The following is a 26,565-nucleotide window of genomic DNA, read 5'->3' on the forward strand; positions in this document are numbered from 1 at the left end:
TAAAGCAGTAAATTAATCTTTTCCTCTAGTTCAAGCTGACCACAAGGGATATCTAGGAGCTTTGATGACGATTTTTAATTTTCTCAGTATATTTTTTTACGTCCGGTACTCAAGCTACTAGGCATTACTTTAGGCGGGTCTTGCTGGGTTTATTTGGCTTTTTCTTTAACGAACCTATGAAACGATATGGTAACTATTTTTTTCTGCTTGTAGTTCCATTATGTGCTATATCCAGACACCTTCTAGAATACGTTGAAGCGCAGCAGATCACTCGTCTTAATGCAGTATCCTTTTCCCACACAGCTCTATTAAATCAGCGCCCCCTCAAGTTACCCCACAATGAAAAGCCCCTTCGAATAAATCAACTGCGCACAGTCTGCTCTTCACTATAGACTAAAAAACTATCGAGATTGCCCTTCGTAAGGCATTGTAAAGCACACGAATAATATAAAGCTTTCATTTAGTTTCAATTTCTATTACCATTTAACAAAGACCCACTTACAGTTAATCATATTGCATCCTTGTATCGTCTTGTACACACTATAGATCGGCATAATTTCGCCTGCTAATCTCTTATTAGTAATATGTCATTTGGCATTATGTTTCGTTCACATCATCATTACTATTATTCTTATTGATTGTGTCTTTCGTTTCTTCTTCTCTAAACAGTCTTCGTTCCAAGTTCGCGATACGCCGATGATCAGCAGGTGAAACAGGCTATTGTTTTGTCTCGCTACTTTCTATCAATCAAGAATAGATCACACCATTAACTCCTTATGGCGGTTCACGATACCACAAGAATACAACAGCAATAGTACAAGCACAACAATAACAACTATAACGAAGATAACCACCATCGCTGAAAGTCATCCATAGACCCGCGTGCATTTGCTGATTCTGTCCGTGACACCTCGCGCTCCTTCTACCCCATGTTAAGCCAAACAACAAGCGACCCAATGAGGACGTGTCAAGGTCTCTGAAGATTCTTCCGACATCAAAAGCAGTTACTATTGTTGTTATTGTCCTGCTGCTATAATCTTCGGCACCGCCGCAGCATTAGATGCCGCTCAGAAGCGTCCCAAATGTTGCAAATGTTAGTTACAATTTGGCCCTGTAGCAAACAAGTGGCCCCTAAACACGCGGTCAGCTAGCCCGAATGCACCCTTATACTATGAACAATCTCTATATTATGTATCGCAATATGACTGTAATGGTGTTAATTTGTTTGTGCGTTTACCGGCAACGAATCCAAGTGCGGGTATACAAGCAGGGATTCACCATCGGTAAAGAACAGAAAAGCAAATATATTGATCATTATGTCGACAGCGAATGGCAAAGGCCGGTCGTCCGTTTAATCAGATACCTACTTACCTCCGTCCGTTACCCCCAACTGCTTGATCAGGCAATGATGGTGGACGAGATTAGGCAACGAAATCCTGCCCATAAGTGGATTTGACGAGGCTTCTTCTAGTACGGCTCTGATTCCCCGCACCAACTTCTGATCAAGATCAGACCTCATTTGCTCAGTATACTGAAGTGAACCACTACAGCGTTTTCAGCGGCATTGCTATAGGAGATGCAGATATAGATCGCGCAGACAATTATCCTTAATTTGTGGACTAAACATACGCTACCACCACTTAGAGCAGCGTTAGGCGTCGCATCTTTTTCACGCTGTTTTTGTTTTCGCTGTAAATCTGCTGTAAATTTGCTGCGCTTCTTCGATATTGCAAGGCACAAAACACCGTCGAATCAACAGACAAAGAAATTGGTACTCAGAGAAACCGCGAGACAAGGAAGCGTCACTTTTTTCACGTTCTGCCTTTGATGAGTCGGCTTGATCGTGCCGCTCGCGCACGTCGATAATTAGCTCATAAATGTATTTCTGATCGGTTTTGTTGGGTGCTTACCAATGATAACGCGAGTTGATGAAGTAAATATCGACGTGACGACAAGGGGCAATTTTGTGCACTCATTTCAATGTTCCATAAGACGACGACTTCGACACAGCCGATAATAGATGCATGCCGGCCAGAAAGTATACATAGATCGCCGATAGCAGTGCGGACATGCTCAACGAGAAGCTTCTTTCTGATGGGGCAATTCTGGTGAGAACACAGCATCGGTTCGACTGAAAGACTGAATGATACTGACGATGATTAGAGCGAATTGTGTCGCATTTTGCACAGTTTTTTCTTATATTTTCTACGGGAAAAAAAAAATTTCTACGAAAATTTCCAAATAGTTCTCTATCATTGTTTATTATAATCGGTTGTACGGTTTATTAAACAATGCCAAGCGACAAATATTTTTGCAGAAAGATGTCAATTAACATCTGATTCAAGTATAGCTATTTTACCTAACCGTATTTTGGAGCTTTCTCCAGATCGAGATCCGCTCCAATGTTACGAGGATCGTTTTCCTTTTGCTCGTTTCAGTGAATGCTTGTTGCCTGATAACCGATCTTCAGATCATATACGGTTTATTCAATTGACAGGGTATTCCATGGCTGTGACATCGAAATAGACTTTTCTCCATCGATACGTTTAAGTTATTGGCTAATTTCACTGGTTTATTACTGGCATTAAAAAGCCATATCACTAAAAAGTGCTTTTGGGGAGAAGCTAACTTTCGGCAAGGTGTTACAAGATAATCTCAATAGTCGTTATAGGAAAACACAGTACGTCAGTGGCACGCTGCTTCATTATAGATGGTTTACCAAGAGGCGCGTATATATAGCGATGTGCTGTATATATGCAATCGAAGAATAAAAAAAACCAGTTTGACTCAGCCACTCGCACAAGCCCGCGATAATACAAACGTGGATGACAGCTTTTGCGTATTTTTGTAGAGGCAGTACAAAAAAAAGGTCCTAAGAATACATATCTGAAGCATAGTGGTAAGCTTCCAGTGCAGTTATATTCGTATGCCCAACAAGACAGCTAAAAATAATGTCGTATTCTAAGGCTGATTTGCAGCTTGATTCACGTCGTAAAAAAAAGTTATCAAATTTATAAAACAAGGAAAAACATTTTCTATAAGACACTTGTCTATATAAAGATCATTGAAGTAGAAATTTACGTTCGGCACGAACGCCTGAACCCCGAGACGGACACGATGCCGACCAAGAAAGACGCTACGCGTAACCTAAATGGCCCCGCCAAAGTTAATCAACAATGTCAGCCTCAGATCGACCCACTGGGCCGATGTCGTCAAGGTTTTTCTTTCCAAATGAAAATATATATATTAAAATTTTTTGGCACTGAGTGTCCCCAACAGTATCGACGTGGTTAAATCCATTAGAACACTCAAAAAATGACACGCACATAAAAAACGGTGAGATCATTTATATAAACGTGACGACATCTTGCGTTTTGCGTTAGACGGAATCATCTGAGTAATTCGGTTAAAATCATCTGAGTCACTGGTTGAAACTATTTTTAATGTAGGTTCCATTCGGACAGATTTAACCCAATTTTCGACACGCGAATGCAGACTTCATCAGTATTTGATGCTGTAGTATGGGGAGTCCGCAAGGACCGTTACACTTGAAAACGACACATCACTAGGATGTAAAGGGTCAGCTGAAATCTTCATTCTTCTGCCGTTTGATAAATAAGCTTCAGCCGCACTTACCTGAAACCAAAAGAAAGTTATTTATTAGTAAACTCAATACTTCTCATTATTTTTTTACACTAATATTCACTTTTTTGTGAGCTTACGCATACGTTACGATACCGTTCGTCGTTCAAACCTCAGCCTATTTTTCGTAATGCCAATAAATTGAACCTATATTTTTGTCATACTTTTTTTCCAGTTAATTAACACAATATTTACAATAATAACAACAACAATATAATCAAGGTTTACAAAACACAACAGCTAAATGTACATTGTAAGTTGTAACTGCAATCCAAAAAAATCACCCATCAATCACGTGAATCCCATCAATCACGATAAAGAAAGAAAAAAAAAAAAGCATTTCTAGCAATCCCAAGATATCCAGCATCATTAATTATACGATACATCCTTCTGTCTTTATTCCAAAGGCCGCATTTTCACACATCTTTTTTTGTTACAAGGATCGAAAAAATAGAAATGTACGCTATCTTCGAAACAATCATCAGCGGTTCCGAAGGGTCAAGCAATAGGATCACCCAAAAATATCATCACGTCGTTATTTTCTAGCCAAGCATTTATAATAAGCGTCGTGTTTCCGTATATACCCGCTTATTTACGTTAACATGCAGAAGTAATAACGTTGATTATTACGCCGACAAGTGAAAATCCTGATTGTACCGGTTGTGGCATTGTAGAACAGCGCTCAATCGCTGCGCCTGAATCCTGCTGTGCTTTTTCATTCACGTCGTACTTATATCAGTATTTTTCACGTACACTTTTAAAAGTTACGGGGTGTTTGTCAAATTCGACCCTTTCCGGGGCCACACTACTATTAGCGCAGCGCCTACCGGTACCTAGTGTATGCGCCGTCGGCACACATAGGATCAACGTATTCGACCTAAAAGCGCCCAGTATGATTATTTGCCTTTGGTATAAAGACAAACGGCATATAGAGGCCTCATCACCGAATACCTCTACCGTAGATTTCATTGAGGTTAAGCTTTTGGCATCTGTGAAGAAGCAACTAGAGCTCCTTGCCATAACTGTTCAAACGGGATGGGCTAACCGCGGTTGGTTGTACTTACCCCTTCTTACGTTGTATATATATATATGCGTAAGAGCAGTGGTCAAGGAGAGCATGGTGCGTTTGGTCCCCCACTGCTGCCACCCCCATGACGACTTTAGGTAGTAGGTTTATTTTTATATATATTTATAGGCTAATAGTAGGTTTATTTGCTAGCGATGCCCACAGCAACTACCGCTGCGACAACGGGGCACAGTTAAATAAAACTAATAATGAGGATAAAAATAAAATCAATCGTCAAACAACGGTGGCTTAACTAAACTCAGACAAACAGCTTCTAACCCTCGTGTCTGTTTGCTCCGCTGCCATTACTGCAGGCGTACCCTGTTATTCAGCGTCGACATGGTTGCCCAGGTCGATACCTTCTGTTGTTGTCCAAGAATGAACAGGGTGAAAAATTCCACTTGCTACTAGCATCACCAGCAGCAGAAGCAGTAATCGAAGCAACTAGCTGCCACTGTGTTGCCACTCAGGCCAAAGTTAAATATGGCAAACAAGATGTTGATGACCTTCAACGGCCGCTATTACTACGGCTATTGCCGTTTAAGTGAATCCTTCACGCTGACGTGCGAGCTTGTATTCCCCGTCGGGTCTGCATCAGACGTTGTAATGCCATCATGAGCTGCTGGCGAACCTCTCTGACCAAAAAATGGCGAACTACTGCGTTTCGACGAGAACTGTGGGGTCTGGGATTGTCAGTAGGAGAAATCGGTGAAATCTGGGGAAATGCAATAAATGAGTAGAATATCTTTGTTTTTTTTTGTCTTTGTTTGTACCGCTGGTTGATTCGCCGAATGATCCAGCCGTAGCAGAAAGTACAAAGCAGGGATTTGGCTCAGGACATTCTGCTGAATGAGCGCGATTATCGTGTGTGGCGGGTTTTTTCGAAGTAACAAAAATCATAATGCATGGATATTAGTCATTGAGGATTTGATTCGAAATTTTTCGTATGTTGATATGAATTAATGTTAGTGCTATGAAATTTACGAGTATTTTGGCTGATAGAAAATGCAACAGTAATGGAAGTACGTACCCGCATGACGTTACAGGAGAATCATATTCCGCTGTCAGATCTGTCTCTAGTTAGCTATGTGGGACTGTAGAAAAAGAGAGTTCAATTAGTGTTTGTTACGGTATGGAGATAGATAATAATAATAGTGATAAATCACAATGAAGGTACAATGTCAGCATGCTGCAGATGACCCACTACTTCAACATCAACATACATATTCATTGCGGTTTTTGCAAAAACTTAAGTTATTTTGTTGGGACTGAAACCCGTTTGTTGAGCACCTTTGATTGCTGCTATTCTTACATTTTCTCTTGTTGTCGTATTACGCCTGGGTGACAACTCCTGGAAGCTAGCCATTGAGAGTAAGCTACCTATTAATTCCACCTGGTCTTTCATAAAGGCCAAAATTACTCCAATACACACGTAGCGTTTGTTGTGTCCTTTTTGCAACACTGGATCCCACAGTTTCACTTCTTAACCGGTCGAATATAACTTATTACGCAAGTTATTCGCCCTTCTGTTTGCCGAGTCTTATAAACCATTACAGGCAAGGACAAGCATGATAATGAGACACCGGGATGTCATAATACCAATGATGGTTTATACTTAGCGTCTTGACAGGGATGGACGGTCACGCAGCTGTCTTCCCGGGTCGTGGTGACACCAAAGCCCGGTTTTTGTCGATTTAGGTTCAACACAGCGGTATGATACATACATTATAATGCATTATGTGCGGTACACAACCGATGGATACGGTCGTGGCGATAATTAGTCTGTCGTAACAATCACAATTACAAATTTCTAGCTAGGAAGCAACACGCTTTCACTCTTTGCTACCTCATTTCAATGATCACTTATTGTTCAGTGCCCCTCTCGACCCTCCATTGAAGTGGGTAGACAAGGTGTATGAAGACACAGTGTCTTCGTTACCATACTCGCTACTCGTCGAAACGCCGGGGCAAACCTTGCCGCTGCTAGTTCTCACGGCCTACAAGATCTACTCAAAAACACATGCAGATAAACACAGATACACACATAAAGATACGACCAACAGTCAGCCACATCTATCTATTACAGTTAAAGTACTGTTATGCGTGTAACAGTAAATATCATTCGCTGGAGCCAACGAGCAAAATTAAGTGGTCGCCAAGTGTACGCCATACAGGGCCTATGGTGCGATAATCTGAGAATGGTGTAGTTCCAAATCAACTCTTCTATACAGGCCGCTACTAACTGAGCGGATGCGCGAAATTGTACAGATGCTAATCACACTGACGTCTGATTAGTGCTTTTTGGAACAACAATAGCAACAATACAGGTATAGATAGATCTGTTTCTTGCAGGACGTCTACAATACAATAAGACCAGCTGCTTCATTTTTGTAAACACGTGCTTTATAGAGCCGACTTTATAGATAACAGCAGCAGCTGCATCAGAAATGGCCCCTCCTCGGGATGCACTGGTGTGAACGTGCCGAACGTCGAAACCTAACGAAGAAGTTAGTATTCGACAACAGGATGGAATGGAGACGAATAGGACAACCATGGCCACCACCACCACCGTTGTGCTAAAAAAAAAATAAGCCAACATGTAACGTAGAGTGCCCTATGCAGCTGTAGAGCGACATCAGTTTCGCCGTGTGACTTCAACGTCATGCGGCCCACTTGCTCGTCGTACAAGCAGTGCCATTCATCGTCGGATTCCGTTTCACAGCTGTCGCTAGACGCCGACCACTATTACTGTTTTAGACCTGTTTGCAGCTGTATGAAGCTCGGCGACGACCTATTTTTTTTCCAGCCTCGTTTGCAACGCTTTAGCAAAGCCGTAATCAGGACAAATGTCGTAGGTATCTATCTATCGCCATGATTTCACTGGACTAGAAAGCCTGGCTAATGGCGGTGCAAATATTCAGGTTCACTTTAAATTAATTAGTTTAGCGGTTACAACCCGTCTCATGGGAATACCAGCTACGTTAGTCGCTATTTGCTTAACGTTGTTGTGACGAAACCTGCCCTCTAACTGGTAACTGTGTTACCGCACTGATTATTATGTTGGCACTGGTTGCAGTAACGATCGCTGTTTAAATGGTGTCGACTGAATAAATGTACTTATTAATTAAGTGAACTGGGCGTCTTAATGCCTTAATGTTACCATTTTTCTTTGCAATCGACTCGATACGTATGACTTCTGAACAGCAGGATGAATGGGCCGGCAGACAAGGTCATACAGGGTTACTTCATCGTATGGAGCTCCATACAGGTATGGTTCCTTGTACCACTTTGTCTTTTATCTCGCTTTTATGAAGCATTAATGCAGCGCAGACCTTTCGAGTACTGTCTTTCTCCTCCGCTCGCTAAATTTGTGCCACCTGATTTTCATATCATCCATACATATGCACCGACAACTTTTTAACCATTCACGAATCGTAACCGACGGAGGTACTCAATGGACTGCTACTCCTGTCATTCTTTACAAGATCCGAAGCTGCTGACTAGCTATTTGACAATGCCGCCAGGATCAACAAGAGTCCAACCCGGTGAACCAGTTGAATAGTATCAAATATAGTCTTTGCCCAAGATCCTAATGTTAGTGACAACCCTTGCTGTCATAGCACTGACCAAACGAACTTCTATATGGATACTTCTATTGTCTCCATTTTGCGCCTACGTATAAGTTTACAATATTGATGCTACCTCTTCCAACAACAACATCGATCTCTCAACGGTAGCGTCGACCATGTAACCAAACCAGAACGAAGTCAATCATAACCGAAAATTTGTCAATGGGCGCCGACACCTACAGCTTCTTATAAATAAAAGCAGATGCAAAAAAAAAAGACGGAGAAAAATACTGAGAGACAAAGAGATAGATGCATGCACGCACGCACGCACGCTTATATTCAAACGCGGTCCGTAAGTACGTCAGAAAAGGCGACATGACGCCATCTACGACATGTATTTGTTACAGATGCCCTCTTTGTTTCAGCACAGGCAGTGCCTGCGACGTCAGCTACTACGTCAAATGTATCTTATATTGAGCATCATCCATTCGTTGGTTGGCGACTGGTTAATCTCATCGGTTGTTTTATTGAAATCTATTGTCATCGTGACCGTAGCAGTTGTTTTAGTCTCCATAAGCCTACAACTATAGGACACAGGGGCAGCGACAGCGGTAACTGCCTAACCGTATTTAGCTTCAGCGTCAAACAACTACTGAGACGAATGGCGGCACCGTAACCGTTGTAGCCAAGATGTATGAATGTGGTTCGCTGTATCGTCCGACAGTTAGTAAACGGGTCTGGGGTGGGGAATCGGGACCATGGGGAAAATGCTAATAGTTACACTAGTTGTGGGGGGTGCTGATAGCGACCTTGGACTGTGGATTTGCTACTCTCGCATTGGTTCGGGTACGGCGCTTTTCACTGGCGAAATTGTCTCTGAATAGTTCTAAGCAGCGAAAAAAAGTAACAACAGCATCTGCGTACTTGATCTTTTGTTTTGACGATTGCGTACATCGCCGCCGCCGCTGCTACATTGTCACTGCTGCAAGCTTATTGTTACCCCTGTTGACAACGGCGTTGTCTTCGTTGTTGTTGTTGTTGTTGTTGTCGTTGCTCTTGTTGTTGTTTTCTCTACTAGTAATAGCTGTTATTACGAGCGCCCCTCCTGCTGTCGCCACTGCTATAGATGTGTCTATCATAAGCTTTAATCATCTGCGCGATGCGTTTTGTTCATGTCGCCTAAAAGTCCCTCCGGTTGCCTACGGCACCGATCTTTGAAAGGGGGCCTGGTTCACGCACAATAACACCACTATCATGATTCACCGCTGCTGCCGTTTTATGAAGCCATGAAATCAGGCCAAGCGAATGAGCGAATAAACGAGCCGACAAGGCATTTGCTCAATAAATCGAAACGGTTCCACTTCTTCACGCTGTCATCCAACGCTTCGTCTAGGCAGAGTGTCGAGATGTGTTACGTCATCGCTGGCAACATAAAGTTGGTCCATCTCTACGACGCACGCAGCGTCAAACACATATGTCCGAGATACTTACGAAGTCGGGGCACTAACTCATGCTAGTACAATTATCCTACTTCAGCCATCAAATCAATGATGGATAGACGAGCCCATGGCGCATTCTGCGGCGAAATTATGTTAGGTTCAGTTGGAAACGCAGCCAGGCGAAGGAAGGTTTCTCCACTTCACGGTAGTTGCAGAGTTACACTACAGAGTTGTGGGAAACGTAGCGGGAGCAGCAGGGACGACTGGCGGCTGGCGACAGCTGCTGGCACGTGGCTATGATTAAAATCGAAGAAAATCGGATGTGATGGCTGCAATTTTTTCTCTTAGCACGGGGTCGTCTCTCGACCAGCTTCGTCTAACGCTTTGATATCCGGCCTAATTGGCTGTGCTGTACTTTTGAGTATGTAATGAACAACTACCAGAAACGCAGTCTGCTTGTTAAGCATTAGCTAACATTTTCAATGAAAACGGAAAAGGAATGATGCATCTGTGGCACAAAGGCTTCGCCACAATGGTACCTCTGTCCAAGATACATGCTGATGCGTTTGAAAATGCCGCGTGCGTACAGAAGGTTAAATTACGTAATGCATACGTACGTCTTAAAAGAATATGACGCTGACAGCTCAACAATCAATAGGGAGCTGTTACCATGGTTGGCCCCGTCTGTTTTGAAATAGCATTGTATTGATATAAATGGCAATGAGCAAATAAAAAGCTCATTTATTCTAAGGATCAAGTAAAACACAATCACAATAAAAAGGCCTCGAACAATGCGTAAATGACCAAATTGTTGACCCATACTGGTTAATTAGAAATAACTAACACAAAATACTTCTATGTAAAGTTTCCCCCATTAATATTATCTAACTTAGTCCGCAACTTAACGAAGAAGATGTTGATTGAGTCCAGTTGCCCGCCACAGCTGATCGCATTAATAAACGCCTATTTGACCATTGCTTGCATCCGCCGTGCACAATGAATCATATTCATTCCGGAAACTTTTACCGATGAAGACAAATCCAAACTTTCGTATGGCTACATTACAGTTGCGATGCCCCGTTATCACCGGTCAGAAACGTATGTTTCCTTGAGGCAATCGTCGCCAGTTACCGTTGATGAACCAGCTGCAGCATTAATTTCTACTGGGCTATTTTATCATAATTGTTAAAGTTACCCCAACGTAACTTAGCTCAAGAGGTGACTGCTGTAACATTTTAGATTAGCATTATCATTGTATTAAAAGAAGCGGCTATTTTAGTGCTTGTTCGTGTCATTCAGGCTTATTCCTTCAAAGAAAGAAATCAGGCACAATATGAAGTTCCTGTTATTAATACTAGCGTATTGTTAGCAAAATCACTCGGTCTTCTGTTCTAGCGACCACTTGTTGATCATACAACATAGAAACTAGTCGGGAGTAGTCACTCGTAGTTATATAGTGTTAGGCCGTTGTTTTTTTGTCGATAGGCTCGTATATTTTGCATTATATATAATACAAGACCACCAGCAAGACCATTAATGATTACAACCCATCGTATCCTTTGGGGCATTGTTATATCTTTATTATCGTTACGTTTCATACCAGTATGCGGCACGCGACAAAACACCTCAATGAGACATACTTCACAATTACCTCTGAAATGGTTACATAATCAGGCATATCGTTTATTTGAAGCTCTTCCCCGCCCCATAAAAATCGTTACCACTATTTAATAATAATAGCCTTGGCCGTCAAGTCCTTATGTACTCCACAACAACACAAAGCCATTATCAACGAAATGCAATGGTGTTCTCATAATAGATTCTCTCAATATATGTATATATATATATATATATATATATATAGATGTACATATACATAGGGAACATCCAAAACCTTCTCGGTATCCTGTCAAATCTATCGAACGAATAGTCCCTATGTTACGAATAGATATCGTATGTAGATTCATATCATAAATCAGATCTTTGATAAACTATCTGATGCGCCTCTATATCATACTTTATTATTGCTACTATATCGAAACAATTAGCGGACAGAGATGACGACTAGCAGACGTTTCTTGATAGCAAAAAAATCTCAACATTAGCAACAATAGTAACAACAAAAGTAAATAAATCCAAAAAGAAGCAAAATGTATACTATGAATACATATCTACATATGGTCTATCTGCTAGTAATTATTTATCCAGCAAATTTAGATTCTAGAGATAACGATTTACGCTAGTCTATGTGTTACATTCTAATAATACTACTATTCGTGTTATCTATAATATATCTCATTATTATTCTCACACACGGGTAATAGCCGTTGATCATCTTCAATAACATCTGACTATCACGCTACGTTGCAAAGCCGAAAGCACACAACAACAACAACAACAACAGCAGACGACAGCGATTTTGTGTATATCATTGTTGAGAGGATAATTAGCACTTTCATAACACGTCATGTTTGTAATTCTTGTACTTCTTGCCCTGCTGTTTTATTGTGTTTGCTCATCATAGACCAAGGAGTGATGGGTTTATTTCAATAATTATTTGTTGCCATCATTCGATTCGAAAGGCGGACCGAGCGTCCAGCAGGAGACAAACCAAACGTAAAATGCCCACGTGTCAACAATTAGGCGCCGTAACATTCCAAGTGGAAAGAAGACGTTCAAAGAAAGGAAGGTTGTTTAAGAATGATTTGATAACTGTTTGCACAATAACCGCACGTCAAAAAAATATCTATTTACAATTAAATAAACATCACGCAGCTAGAGTCGACTACTACTACTACTACTACTAGTTCCCCTCTTGTTACGCGTCCAAGTGAAAATAATCCACCTGCATTCAAATCCGTTCATTTTCTATATCGTTATATAGACTCTAGCAGAAAGAGCTTCGTGTTTGTGTGTGCGAGTTCGTGTTTCAATCACATCTAACAGAATGTCCATCTGGGATCTATGGAAACTGTGTTGGTAATGTCCGAGATGGTAAATAGTCATAAAAATATGGGTGACTTAAGTATCCTTATAAATTTCCTGTAGGGCCTTTGAGCCTCGAAAACGGCTGCTAGATTGACCCTAAAGACCGCCCCCAGTCAACGTAGGAAATAAATTATTAGAAAGTATTTGTAACTCGTTGGCGATCCTGCTGGTACGCTTATCGTCTTCCTGCTAACAGACCACGACGATACCGTATCATTATAATAAATTTCTGTTATTAGTCCTTAAATTTTAATTTTACATCGCATCTCAGAAACACATCTGTTCCTTTCTCCTTCAATAGGATCATCATTAATATTGTCTATACGCTTTACGTCGCTTTGATTGGAATGATGTTTCTACTTAATATGTTTTCATTATAATTTTACCCGAAATCACATCGAATCCAAAAATACAAACTGTTAAATGTTTTTTTGCCAATAGGGCCTGTTCATCGTCGTCGTCGTCGTCGTCATCATCGCGACTAACCTTAAGTCGACTTGTGGCAACAACCGGTACTCTACGTCAAGTAGGAAAGCGTCTAACGAGTGAAACAGCGCCATTTAAACAATGGCTAGTTAGATGTACTATGTTCATAGCGGTACTAAGGCGTCGACTATAATATGGGGAAGAGTTGCAAGCAGCCGGGGCGGCGTTCACGCAAGTGTTTTAGCAGGCACGACGCAGAGATGTCCCGTTATCATTGCCAGATGGCAGAGCTTATGGCATTAAGCCAATTCAACGGTCACTTCCCAAAGACGACTGGCATCCCTTCATCATGACAAAGTTGTCAGCACTAATTTAACATTCCGGTCTTTTATAATGTTGTCCCTGTTGCTGCTACTGCTTCTGCTGCTCTTATTGACGCTGTCATCTTTTTTCCATATCGCTCTTTGCGTTGTTTGCTTCCTGACCAGTTCCTACGATACCTGCCTAACAGTTACATATGGTAGTTGTCCGCTGAAGGAAGACTGTGCATACATTGCGCGAATGCCATGTACTCGATGGGGGCGATCGGCTGTTCTTCCCGGCGCAAAAAATCAACAGGAAAATCCTCACGTCAAATGCCGACGTCATCTACGTAAGTTACACGGCTATGAAGTGTAGGTAAGCATAGCTGTCGTTATCTTAAGATATATCACTGTCCCCTGATGAAAGTCACCTACTTTGTTCAAAACAGTCGACACGAATCATACCAGTACGATTTGGCTCAGTTTTTTACTTCTCTACTTTGTTCAGTCTCCGCGAAACATCAGCAGCGAATGACCGATGAGACACAAATAGCTTTACGGACAATGGGCGACATTAGCGGACGGAGAGATCTGCGCTCGCCGTTCCACAATCAACTCTGATAAACTTCTGTGATCTAGCAGTCAAATATCAGTACGGCACCGCGTGCCAGTGAGTGCCGCAGGTTCAAGCCGGATCCCATCAGCACGAACAACTGGTGACCGAAAAGACGGTGACGCTCGGGGCAGTTGGAGCTAAATGCAGCAGATGGATTGACGTCGCGCCATAGGCAATAACGATAGTGGGTGGTTGGATTGATACTGATTTGTCGCAGGCTTTCACCGCAAAAAACACGTAGCGTGAGTTCCCCAAATTCGCGACATCCATGTATGTAGTGGCCGGTGCGTGCTGCAAGTCGTTCCTTCTTATCATTGAGGAAAAATCGGACAAGGGCTATGCCGCTTTTAGCAGAGTGCCAGTCGGCAATCACCTCAACGTCCAGCGTCCACGTTCGCCAAAATCAGTTATTGCGGTAACAGAAAACAGCCTTTCTAAGACTATTACCGTATCGAATCTATCAGTCATTGGAAAGCTTCTGGAAATCATTTTCTGTGTTTAGCCCAGGAAACCTGAATATACCAATAGATCAAGACGACCATAATGGTGTGCTATACCTGGTCTTCGTTCTAGTGGTAATCAGCGTTTAAGGACATAAAAAAGCGTCATAGATGAACCATAATCGGCTCTTGTCATCTGTGAGGTGCGGTGGGTGACAACGAATTTTATTGTGCGCTTACGCTAAGCGCCAATGAATAAAAAAGGCCTGAAGGCTGGATTGATGGCGCGTGAAGTAGGAAGAAGTTTAGCTTCAGGGGGCTATCTATTATACGAGCAAGCATAGCCGACCGGATGTGATAAGCGGGCATGCATGTAATTGTTGTCGGGATCGCAAAACAACTACCGCTGCATGACAACGCTATATCGATATGAATTTTGTGTTTCAAGTTCAGATGTTTTCATAGCAAACGTTGCTAGAGCGGGTGATTCGAACGCCATGAAACTGGAAGAGGACGCTGCGCGCGTGCCGTCTTTCCTCAATAATACGTTCGATACGTTCAATCGTATCTGTGTAAATACATCAATTGTGCTTGCAACACTTGCAAACTAGCTTTAAGTCTAATAGGCAGGTCTTCATTTGTATGAAGGCAGCCGGAGATCTGGTACCGATTCAACCTATAAAACGATAAACCATACAAATCCCCAGTTTAGCTTACCGAAATAATAGTGCAAAAATTAACGGCAATTAGATGAAACTTAATGGACCTAATATTGTGCCCTTCAACGAGCGCCATACATGTATATGGTCGAAATATCAATTTTCGGTCGAATTTATCTAGACAGATTAACTTACGACAATTCGACAAGAATTGTTATACGTGATATAGAGACAACTTATACTGATAACCACGTAAAACTTGTCTATCGCTTATATCGGATTCGTTAATTAATATTGGCGAGCATTGATGTCTTCATGTTGAATCCTCATTTGACTAATAGTAAGAGCGACGACCATGTAAAGAAGGTTCCTTGTTTTTTATAAGGCTGATCTGATCTAAAATGGCATAAGATATATGCTTCATCCGACTGTCTGTTATTAGGAATATATGATTAGGTGTAACCTGTGATTGATTAAAACAACGTCGAAAAATATCAGGCTTCTCTATACTTCACTGTACAGCCTTATAGTATCTGTATTTCACTAAAAGAATTGTCATACTTTTCACCCGAACCTCAAGCTAACTTGCAGTTACTAGTCAATCGAGCCCCTACAGTGTTGCATACTGAGAACAAAAAGTCATCACTATTACACAGTAACATTTTACCTTCGGATCTTAAAAAAATAAGTCTGCAATAAGAGCGATACGCAAAGAGAACATCGTATTCTTATACGTGAATATATCTATAATCGCAACTCTATATAGGTCTTTTAGGTAACAGATGCAACGTTTACCTCACCTATTCACGCCTGTACGTTGTCTTCGATATTACGTCATCATCTGATCATTAGGTGATTGTCCTGTCTGTCAGTAGATGCGTTTGAGGGACAATGAAAAAAAGCGGAGGCAGGTAGCTATATTTATCCGCATGTATGAACAAACGTCGTATTTCAAAGTCATATTGAAGCTGAAGCGTGGAACGAAAGAGCATTCTTTGTGTTACCAACGTGAGATACCGGCCCAGATAACCATTAATAAACGGAAATTCTGCGGCATTTAATCGCGCACGCTGCCATGTCCTGCGACAACTGATGGACATTGTGGCAGTGAGTCACAGACAAATATATTAAGAAATTGGATGCTATGGATTTATAAGTAGCGATAACTCATAGAAATTTATAACTTAGATTACAACATAACAAAACTTATGGAATTATGTGAAGAGGAATAGGGCCGTGTCGATTATGATGCAGATGCACAGCAGAGGCAATGTAGGAACGTAGGTAAATGGAAGCAACGTCGGATTCAATAGCAAAACGATTCTATATTTGTATGACGTGTAAGATCTAGAATTAAGCTTCTGACGATAGGTGTGTGCAACTTTTACTATTTACGTCCCGTAACGGAAGAACAAACGCTTATATTATATATAAACCAACGTCACTCGAATAGGCACTCCTCACATATCTCTGAACGTTTCTGTATCGTCCGATGAACATTTAATCTGAAAAAGCGGCAGAAAGACGCCCTCAAGTATTTGCTTGGATCCATTCATGGAGGCTCAGTAGATGTAGCTTCTTCATGCGGGATGGAGGGAGAAAAGCATGTAACAAAAAGTTTTATCAAGTGTGCTTATATTAGCATGTACTTCTTCGCTTTGCATAAGACCTATCTATTTATAGGGGTCCCCCTTTTTAGGAGGAACAGAGGGTCTCTTTGATACGCCGTAACCGATAAGCTCAGGTACTCTATTGTTAATTATGTTCTGATTCCATCTTAGCGGAAAAGGATCACTTTATAAATAGATTTTCACTAGTTAAAGAAAATAGCATGCGGCTGATTAGAACAAATCACAGGGTCAAAAGTGTATATTTTCGTGGAATAATGACGATATGCTCGATTCTTTTTTTTTTTTTTTATAATTGCATTATGTTTCATTGACTCTTCCAGTGCAGATACAAATTACAATACAAATTTGCGAACGCGACGATTGATCGTCGATTTTGTCCTTTTCAAAAAGAGCTCGCATCTAGATACACTGGTTTGTTTTTTAGCTTATCATAGTAGTACGTCTATACTCAGCAGATCCTCTGCTTCGTTATAGGTTTATCGATCGAAAATAGCACCTTTTAAACTACTCTCTATATATATGGTCAATACATCCCCTTTTGTATATAAATAAATATCTGGTTGGTCATCGAAGCTGGTGGCCAATTAGAAGATGCCTAATGTTACAATCTGAAGTTGAGCCTCCTACAACAGGTTTAGCTCAAAAACGACACCGCTTTTGCTTGATACAGTAAATACTACAAGTAGAAAATTAAATAGTAGGTACGAAGTCTAATTTTGATCTTTCTGAGGAAGGACGTAGTAGGATCACGCTTATGGTTTTGTCGTCCATTCCTGATTGAACCCCTTACGTATAATTATCACGCCGAAAATAATGTGTAGCATTCAGGTTCTTGCCAAACCTTCGTTAGCTCTTGCAACATTTACACGAATTAAATGTCAGTTGTGTTGGTATACCGCTATTATAAAATACATAAAATCACGCAGCATAATTATAAGCAGCATTAACAGCGGCTCTAGCTAAATCCATCCACTCAAACACGCCGTTGTCTTTTCCGGCCAAGTTCACCTATAAAACTACCACTGCTAACCCGTAGTTAATGGTTATCCCTAGCTCTTGACTGGCTACCAGAGACCATTACCAGCTGGTAGAGAGACGCTAAGCCGAACGGCGAAGCTCAGTCGAATCAGGCAGCTGAAACGTACGAACGAGCTCTTTTCATATGATGATCCACAAAAAGTTCACAGAGAACGAGCGTGACCGCAGTCGACAATTGTCTTCGCGCTCTTAACCTCTGCACCTCCCATTGTAAACAGCGGTAACGCAAACGCTATTACATTGTGGTGCATTTGCCAGAAAGCTTACCGTGGGCCGGCCAGTCGCCCCTACACCGTGGCTGCTTCAGCAGTGTCTATAGCAACGGCGCTAGCCTTTGGTGGTACCTATTAGATGAGCCCCTATTTTGGGGTCCACATGGCCACTACTCGTTAGAAAGTCCCTGCACCCTTATTGGTTCTGTGTCAACAGTTCGTTCCTTTGCTTAGTTTGTTCTTTCCTATATTCCCAATATGATACTTTCTACCTGCGATGAAGTTGACACTTTGCGTATGGGTGGACCCATCGGCTAACGAACTGAGTGAATAGGTTACACACGCTCTTTGCACGTAGTTATCGTTGCTTCTCTGCGTCATGATCCGATAGCTGAACCCTAGTTGAAGTGCCTGATCCGAGGCAGTTTCGACAGCCTCAGCATTATCAAGAACCAGCTGCAGCAATATTTGCAGTACCACGAAAGGGGCCAGAATATAAGACGGCTTGACAGCGAAAAGGAACACAACGCCATGAGGCATAAACGACTCCACCAAGCCAAGTTCGCGCCCTGACAAAGAACAAGCCGACGATTAAGAGGCGGTCGCTGTCAGTGACAGATTCCTGCTATCACTGAACGTTTATTCGCAGTGGAAGTTGCAAACCCAGAGACGACATTGCACCGGAATCTCCTCCTATGCTGTCGCCGCTGCTATGCTGATAATGAAGTGGATGTCACTATAGCCAAAAAAATGGTCTTGAATAGAGTTATGTATACTGGTTGATGACGCAGCTCTACGGCAAGTTGCAGGTTCAAGCATGAAAGGCTAAATGAGATAAATTAGAGAATTTTTGTTGTTTTCTCCGAACTGTTTCGCTGAAGAGAAACGAACAGTGACGATCCGTGGGGTAAGTGGCTTGGTGACTGTCTGTTGGATCTGTTTGGAGCCAATGAAAATTGCTCCTTGTGCAAGAATTCGGCCGATGTTCAACAATAGCCGTAGAAGAGGATTTATTCAGGAAGGGGGGGGGGGGGCACACAGCGCTACAGGAAAGAACGGGGCAATGGCAGATAAATCGAAAAAAGAAGCGTTGCCTCCATTTTTGGGGTTCGATGCACACTGACGTCACAGTATTGCATGAGCTTCTTGATGTGAACGACTATGTATGATTATGCTTGATCGCCACTCTTTGTTGTCGACGCTGCCGCTGGCGCCACTAGCTTTCGGTCCGTTTTCCAGGCTTGTATAAATTTGTTGTGTTTCAGACTTGATGTTTGTCATTCGCCCATTCTCTCGTAGTTTTTTGAGTGAGTTAATATTGACCATGTATTGGTAATGCTTGGCCAGGCACGCCTATGAGTATTAAATGGTGGCGGATTAACTGGGACGATGGTTTCGAGCCAAGGGGTAACATCGTCTTCTAGAATGATAGGAGTACGGATCTTGTGGTCTTTAGGTTTCCACAGCAAACCTGTATATTTTTGTGTGTATATGTGAATAGATAACTGCGAAATTCCGAAAATACTGTCGTTAGAAAAAGGCTGATCTTAGACGCAGCCGACACTATTTAAACGAGCAGCGTTCTGCAGCCCAAACATAAAAAGATAAGGTACGTGGGTATATTGCGGTAAGTGAAACTGTTCACTCTCCATGATGTAACCTAAATCCAAAGAAATCCAAGGATTATTTTTGTTATGAACCGATTCCGAATATATGACTAATGTATCAGAAAGATTCCCAAGATATCGGGGAAATATTGAGCGTTTTTTATTGTTGGTCCGAAAGAGAAGATGACAATATTTCAAAACACTAGTTTATCGACCACAAAAAACGACAGCGGCGAGGAATCCGTTGGCGGCAGACACTAATTTTGTTAGGACTTAGCTATTATGAAATCATGCTTGCCCTTTTTGTCAGACGCTGAACCATAGATTGGATCCTATGACGCTTCTTAATGAATTTAATATTTTTGACCTTTTTTTTTTATCAAGCATTTCGAAAAAAGATGTACTATGGTATATATATGTGTTTCTAAATATTATGCCTAAATATGTATAATATTTAGAAATAATCACTCACATTCGACTAGCGATCTTTATAATAGAACTTGAAAACTTCTCAAATGTGGAGACTAGGAAGGTATCGCCGTATTCGAATTAAATCAGCCGATCCCTTTTGTTAGTTGTTTTTAACTTTTTTAAGAAATAGGCACAAAGACTTTTTTTTTAATAAAATGGTAGCATTTTTAAGTTGTTAGTTTTTCATTGGAGGAATGATAGGGCATTATGACATGTATGTAGAAATTTGTTTTCGATATACTACATATATCAGCATATACGCAGATGATAATTTACAGTAGTTCAGTCAGTTTAGACTATATAACGTTGTTTTTTGGCATTTATAGGCGGGGTACACAGGACGTGTTCACTACGTGAACGGTTTCAACGGTAACCATAACTATTATTTTGCAGAGCGGTACTGTATTAGAAATTTATTTCCAATAATAGCTGACATATTGGCAGAAATAGCATAAAATTATTCAAATTTAATTGTAAAAACAAACTCTATTTTTGTTTTTAACTCAAATGTTATAAGTTGTGCTTTTGATATCAAATACCCTTCAAAAGTCATGGCGACCTCGCGTCAACAACTGGCTTTAAATAGGTTGACGATAATTGTAACATATCATTGTCATAGTAGCGACAGACGTTGATGATTCTGTGGCTAGTTTATTTTGATTAACGTATTTAATATCATTAATTAGTATTTTTCAAAATTCAAATTATTATATATAAACATATATATATATATACTCGTACTATTGTACACAACATTCATTATTACTGTTACTGTGACTATGAATACGAATGATCGAGGGATCACTTTATAATAGATTATATGCATGTGAACAAAACGAGTATGCAGATTGAAGAAAAAAGAAGGTAGTGGGCTTGGGTAAATTGAACCGAAAGGCACTTTGCTTCTTTGTAAACAAATGTAGAGACCTTTGATCAGCTGGCACCACGAATCGGCATCGGGAACGTTAGGGAGACCCCCGGCATGGTGTTCAGGTCATCGACGATTACCTTGTTACGACCTTGCCGATCATATACACTGATTCTCTTCGCGTCCGTCCGTTTACTTCGGGTGGCTAGTTATCGAGGTTACGTTGGTGTACACCATGTGCTTCATCCGCTTATTACTATGTATGTATGTCTGCACTTCTGCATATATGACAGCAAAACATGTCGAGCATTTCTCGCTATGGTCGATTAGAGTTGAATAAGAATATCGCTGTAAGCTTGGATTTTTTTATTTACCATCCGCTTGACGTGTGCAAATTTTGTCAAAGTGGCAAACGTTAGAGGATGGCCTTCGGCACAAACACTTAGCCACATCGAAGTGTTTCCTATGTCATGATAGCAGTCACCTATTGGTACGCACATACTTAATTAACTGTGTTTGCCAATCTTTTGGGTAGCGTTACGATTTATAATAAACGATATAATAAACGAGTCGTATTTATCCGATCATTTTTGGTGCCTGAAACCTCATTCTCTCTTTGTTTTGTATATATTTAAAAATGATTAATTCCTTTTCTCCAGTAGTAATAGCTGCTAATGTGTTCGAGGCCGAGAAATTTCTACCATCTTTTCGCTGTTAATCTTACTGTCGTAAACCGTTCGATAACAATACATGTTAATTTTGGATGCACACAACAAATGCGATATGAAGAATTCGGTTGTAGTTACGATTATCAAAAAGAAACATGACTTTTCCTTGTTTCCGTTTGGATTTTTTGTTTTCTATTTTTTTTCTGTATAATTCAGTCGCGACACACGCCAGTACCTAGACGAACAGCGACTGCATAACTCAATGATGTACCGATTTTGTAAAGGGGAACACGTTTGAAATAGTCGAATCCATATAGATAGATCTAAGCACAATGCAGCATCAACGGGGCGTATCGACTCTTTTGTGATTATCTTAATGAAACATTTAGAGCAATTTTATGACCACGCTTAAAGATCAGCAACAATGACAACAACAATAACGACACTCCTAATATGTAACAACGAAGAAGTCTCATAAAATAAATATAGGCTATGGCAGAGGCATCCGCAAACCTTGCTACTGGACAAATAGTTTGGGTAGAAGTGATGATGAACGCTCTTGGCTTTGACTTTCAATCAGATCTAGCCAATAGAGGCACGATAATGTGGCGTAACAGCGGAACATTCACTAGTAGTGACTGGTCACTGTCTGGGCCCAACAGGTGTCTGGGAGGGGCGGACGCAAAAGCGATTGATTAGCAGAATGGCCTTTGTAACCGCAGAATAACTGTGTTGATATTTGTATACACACAGGTTTAACAACATGACCGGCGGGCGAACAACTAACCGACAAGGGTGACTAACAGATATCATATAATAGAACAGCAGTGACCATGATAAGTATGTGTGTTTTAATAGCTTTAGCTAATAGGACACATAATTTTCACTTTGTCTCTCTGGCATTTTTGTTGGTTATTTTTTGATTGGTGCTATAATAGGGTACTTACCGGGGCGATTAGTCGAGCTATTTCTTTCTCTCTAATTACATTTGGCGAGTGCCCTTTCGTAGTCATTTAGCAATCGACCTTTCGACAGACTTTGTGACAAGATGCTAGCCGCTCAATAACGAAGTTGTATTAGTGGTGGCTATTCACAGCAGCTTCTATTTATATACTATAGAATTGTAGTTGTTATATTTCATAAAGATCCAACGTTGCCAATTGTGGGGCAGCGCTTTATAACGACTGCTGTTCCTTGTGTCATTGCTACTACTGCCGCTGCTGCCGCCATCGCCGGCGCTGCTGCAGCTGCTGCTGCCACCGCCGCCGCCGCCGGCGCTGCTGCTGCTGCAGCTGCTGCTGCCACCACCGCCGCCGCCGCCGCCGGCGCTGCTGCAGCTGCTGCTGCTGCCGCCGCCGGCCGGTTTCATCTTTAAAATGGCCAATAAATCATTGGCGTTCATCATCAAACCGGCTACTGTTGTGTTGGTAGGGAAAAACCGGGAGTTTACACTGTTCGTTACTATCTAACGTAGGAAATTGTTGTATGGCTTAAAGTGACATTGGATGGAAAGCGATCACACTGGATGACGTTATCGACGTCAGCTTAGTCTCTATCGGTTAGCGAATCCTACAATATATCATCACCCCTAACGTTATAAGGCATAAGTACCGCGGTCTACCACTCAAGCGATATGAAAATTTCATCAATTTATCTAAATTAATACATACATTTGAGAAATAATACATGTCACAACGCAATATTGGTCAGAATCAAGACAGGCTTTAGAGGTGCGATCAGTGATTCTGGTCGTTGGGCAGTCACGTTTAATCTATGAACGCGGATAGCTTTATCGTTGCCGGTGGAATCTTATTTTTATATATATATATATATATATCGTATATAACTATAACATATACTATTTCTACGAAATGTATTGCTAAACTCTGAACATCGTATCAGCTTGACCGATTAACGATACACTGAGTTGTGCTGTGATATCAACAGGATATAAGGGATCGGCAAATGAAGTAGTCGATGCCACTTGAGTTGCGCTAATAGCGATGTTCTCAACGACGCAAAGATGGAATTTGTCCATATTGACAATCAGCAATCCGCTGCAATAGAGAGTACCGCTAATTCGGTCTTTTTTTCTTCCTGTCTTCCTTTTTTCTAAAAAAAGAAAAAATAATGAAAAAAAGGACAACAAGATAATCCTTGTCGAGGTCAAGCTTGTCTTTGCTAAAATGAATGGCACAGCAGGCGTAAGTCTTATCGTTTGGGTTCATTTGCTATTTGCCGTATCGTCTTTACGGCATGCTGGAAATTACAATTTTCGCTGTAGACGCTGCTCACTATCACAGAAAGGAATAGCAGATTACGTCTCTACACAGGAAAGATCAACGGCTATCAAGAGGCCGGCAATAGGCTATTGGGAAGTTTATCCCTACTATTAGTTACGTCGTGTGGTGTTCGCTTTTTTTGGGGAATTTTGACACTCCCTAGCGCCCCGTTATTTATTTTATATTACACAGAACGAATTGCGAAACGAATGCTGGTGGCAGTCTGCGCCACAACAGCGAAGTCAAGAATAACAACAATAATAGAAAATCCGTCGAAAAATCCGTTCCTATGAGGAAAAACAAGCAAAGCTAGCTATTGCTAACAATATATAGGTTATACAATAGCAAAAGGTGTGTGTTTGTATTACGGAGGACGGCTGACCTATCTTTCGGGGCATGTTTACTTATTTACGTTAAACGAATATCATTATTGAATCGTGGATCAAATGTCGTCACCGTAGTTTGATCGAGGGACCGGGTGTGCAATAAGGGGTGTCTGCCTAACACCGCTGAATACCCTGGACGACCATTTCCTTCAGAGTAACAGCATCAATAGCCACTCACAAATAGATATAAAAATAAACCATGCATTTTAAAATTTGTTAACGTTTCAATTACGGGCGCCAATGTAGATCTTGATAAGATGTCCTATTACATATATACATTATATATATATATATATATAGAGCTATGATGTCACTCTCAGCAACCTTTCCCTTTTATTAAACGCGCTGTTTGTTTGAAGTTCTAGTTATATGAGTCGCGCTAAAAGTCCGTTGTGCTTCATGAAGTTACGTTTACTTGAAAAGTTGCTGCAATTGCTAAACTGCATCAGTTAGGAATTATATATATAGAAATATAATACTGTTCTAATCTATCGTCTCCTAGAATAATTACCCCTGTTATTGTTCATTGTTTATTACTTTGTTGCCTCGTAGGTTATTAGCAGATAGCAAATCCATCAGGAAATAGGAGTGTAAAGTGATTTTACCAGCTGTTAAGTATCAAAGATCACACTGTGTAGATAATATTCCCTATAAGGTAAATAGCTTTTATCAGATTAGCATTTGAAGCACAGTGAGCTAGCTGGTTGATGGGTGAAGTTTTCTATTAGCCATGTTTTAGACGCGATTAATATTTTATGCTGACTATAGATTATATATGTGCTGTATAAACTGCCCTATTTCCCTATATGTACGTGAACCTTTCCAATGTTGCCGTTAAAACAACAAAAAGTACAGTTACAAATTGTATGCATTTTAGGGCAAAAATATGACCTTCTACTTCATCATATAATGCATTGAACGCTTACTATGTACGTTGATAATTACTGCTGTGCCACTTTCATAATAAATATTGCCTCATCCGGAAGTTTGGTAAACATTTTCCAATAGACGACTATGGTCTTCTAGAAGTCCACGGTGATCAATAATAATTAGTATGATTATTTGTGTATAGCAGCAGTGGTGGATATTGTCCGGATAGGAAAAACGATGCATTTTTTTTCCGTATAACTAACCGTAATCAGCTATTAGATGTGGGATATTTTTTTTTATTAAAGAGCATCATTGGCAGAAGTTGAAAGTCAGCTAAAAGCGCTTCGTAATAGTGGCAACGTATGATCTAATAAAATCACACGTGGATCGCCCTAATCGTTTGTTTAGATGCTGTGAGTCTACATATAAGTTCTTATGATTTTCGGGAGGTGCCGCCGTAAGCTTTTTGAAAGGATTCTATTAACTGATCCTGTTCCACCTCAAGGTAATTCGCACGTATTTCTCTTGATTTTATTTTAACGAAGGGCGTATTTGAAGGTATACATAGTAATACACAGATGCTAAGGTGATACAGAAAGACAGAAGTAGAGGTATACAAGACACAAGGCCACGAATCAACACCATGTATGTATCTCCGCTAATTACAGCAACAAAATTTTCCTATGTAACGTTCCGAATACGTCAGTTACGTGTGTCTTCGTACTGGGTAACGTGTGTGTCTGCTAAACTTCGAGGTACGATAAGGTTCAGGTTCGAATCCTGGCGTAGCTATACTTCGCTTCGAGCTGGCAGAAGTTAGCTATCAGAACGGCTGACATACGTTGAACCATGTACGTTGTACTGCTATCAAAATGCGTTACTCCAAGATGGACTCGCTTACTTTCGATAGGAAACATGTCATTGATTCCTTGGAGATCAAAAAGCATCACCAGTCCTGCTGCATACGCCTCATATATCAGTCTTCATATCGTAGAAGAGTATTTAAATTCCGAAGATTTTTCTTGTTCTTGTCTAGTCTATTTTTTTAATTATGCGCAGGACGATTATATAAGCTTGCGCTCCTCTTTGTCATAAATACTAACCGCAGCAACGCTAAATTTGCTAACTAAAACTTCTATTGTGATTTTGATCTACAACATAATAAAATGGTTGTGACGGTCACAATTAAAGTAGAAATATGACCAATCCAATCGTGCGCGTCATCTTTATCTCTTATTATTTCCAGGGGATTGGGGAGTTGTGTTTTTAATTATTTACGCTCCCCCTGATGGTCCGAAAATAATTCAAATCTCTGCATGAAGTTCAATCCATCAACGACCTACTTTACAGGGGGTAACTTTTTCTTTCGAATTTATGACCTACTG

At 40.8% G+C, this 26,565-nt stretch overlaps 1 protein-coding gene and 1 long non-coding RNA gene across 4 annotated transcripts in view; both read right to left on the minus strand.

Annotated features, from left to right (window-relative positions):
- LOC111262313 (uncharacterized) overlaps nucleotides 1-26,565 on the minus strand; it is an 85,740-nt gene that overhangs the window by 15,131 nt on the left and 44,044 nt on the right. The window lies entirely within an intron of this gene.
- The window catches only part of LOC111262315 (uncharacterized), a 57,265-nt gene continuing 30,791 nt past the window's right edge, over nucleotides 92-26,565 (minus strand). The window contains exons 3-4 of one of the 2 annotated variants that reach the window (XR_015311880.1): nucleotides 1,911-3,636; nucleotides 92-1,567 (exon numbers count right to left, since the gene is read on the minus strand). This is a non-coding gene — a long non-coding RNA (uncharacterized LOC111262315). Of the gene's footprint in view, nucleotides 3,637-26,565 lie in introns of both variants that reach the window. The other variant, XR_002681516.2, reaches the window with a different exon arrangement.

The sequence above is a fragment of the Varroa jacobsoni genome, unplaced genomic scaffold, assembly GCF_002532875.2.
Source record: "Varroa jacobsoni isolate VJ856 unplaced genomic scaffold, vjacob_1.0 scaffold_645, whole genome shotgun sequence".
NCBI lineage: Eukaryota > Metazoa > Arthropoda > Arachnida > Mesostigmata > Varroidae > Varroa > Varroa jacobsoni.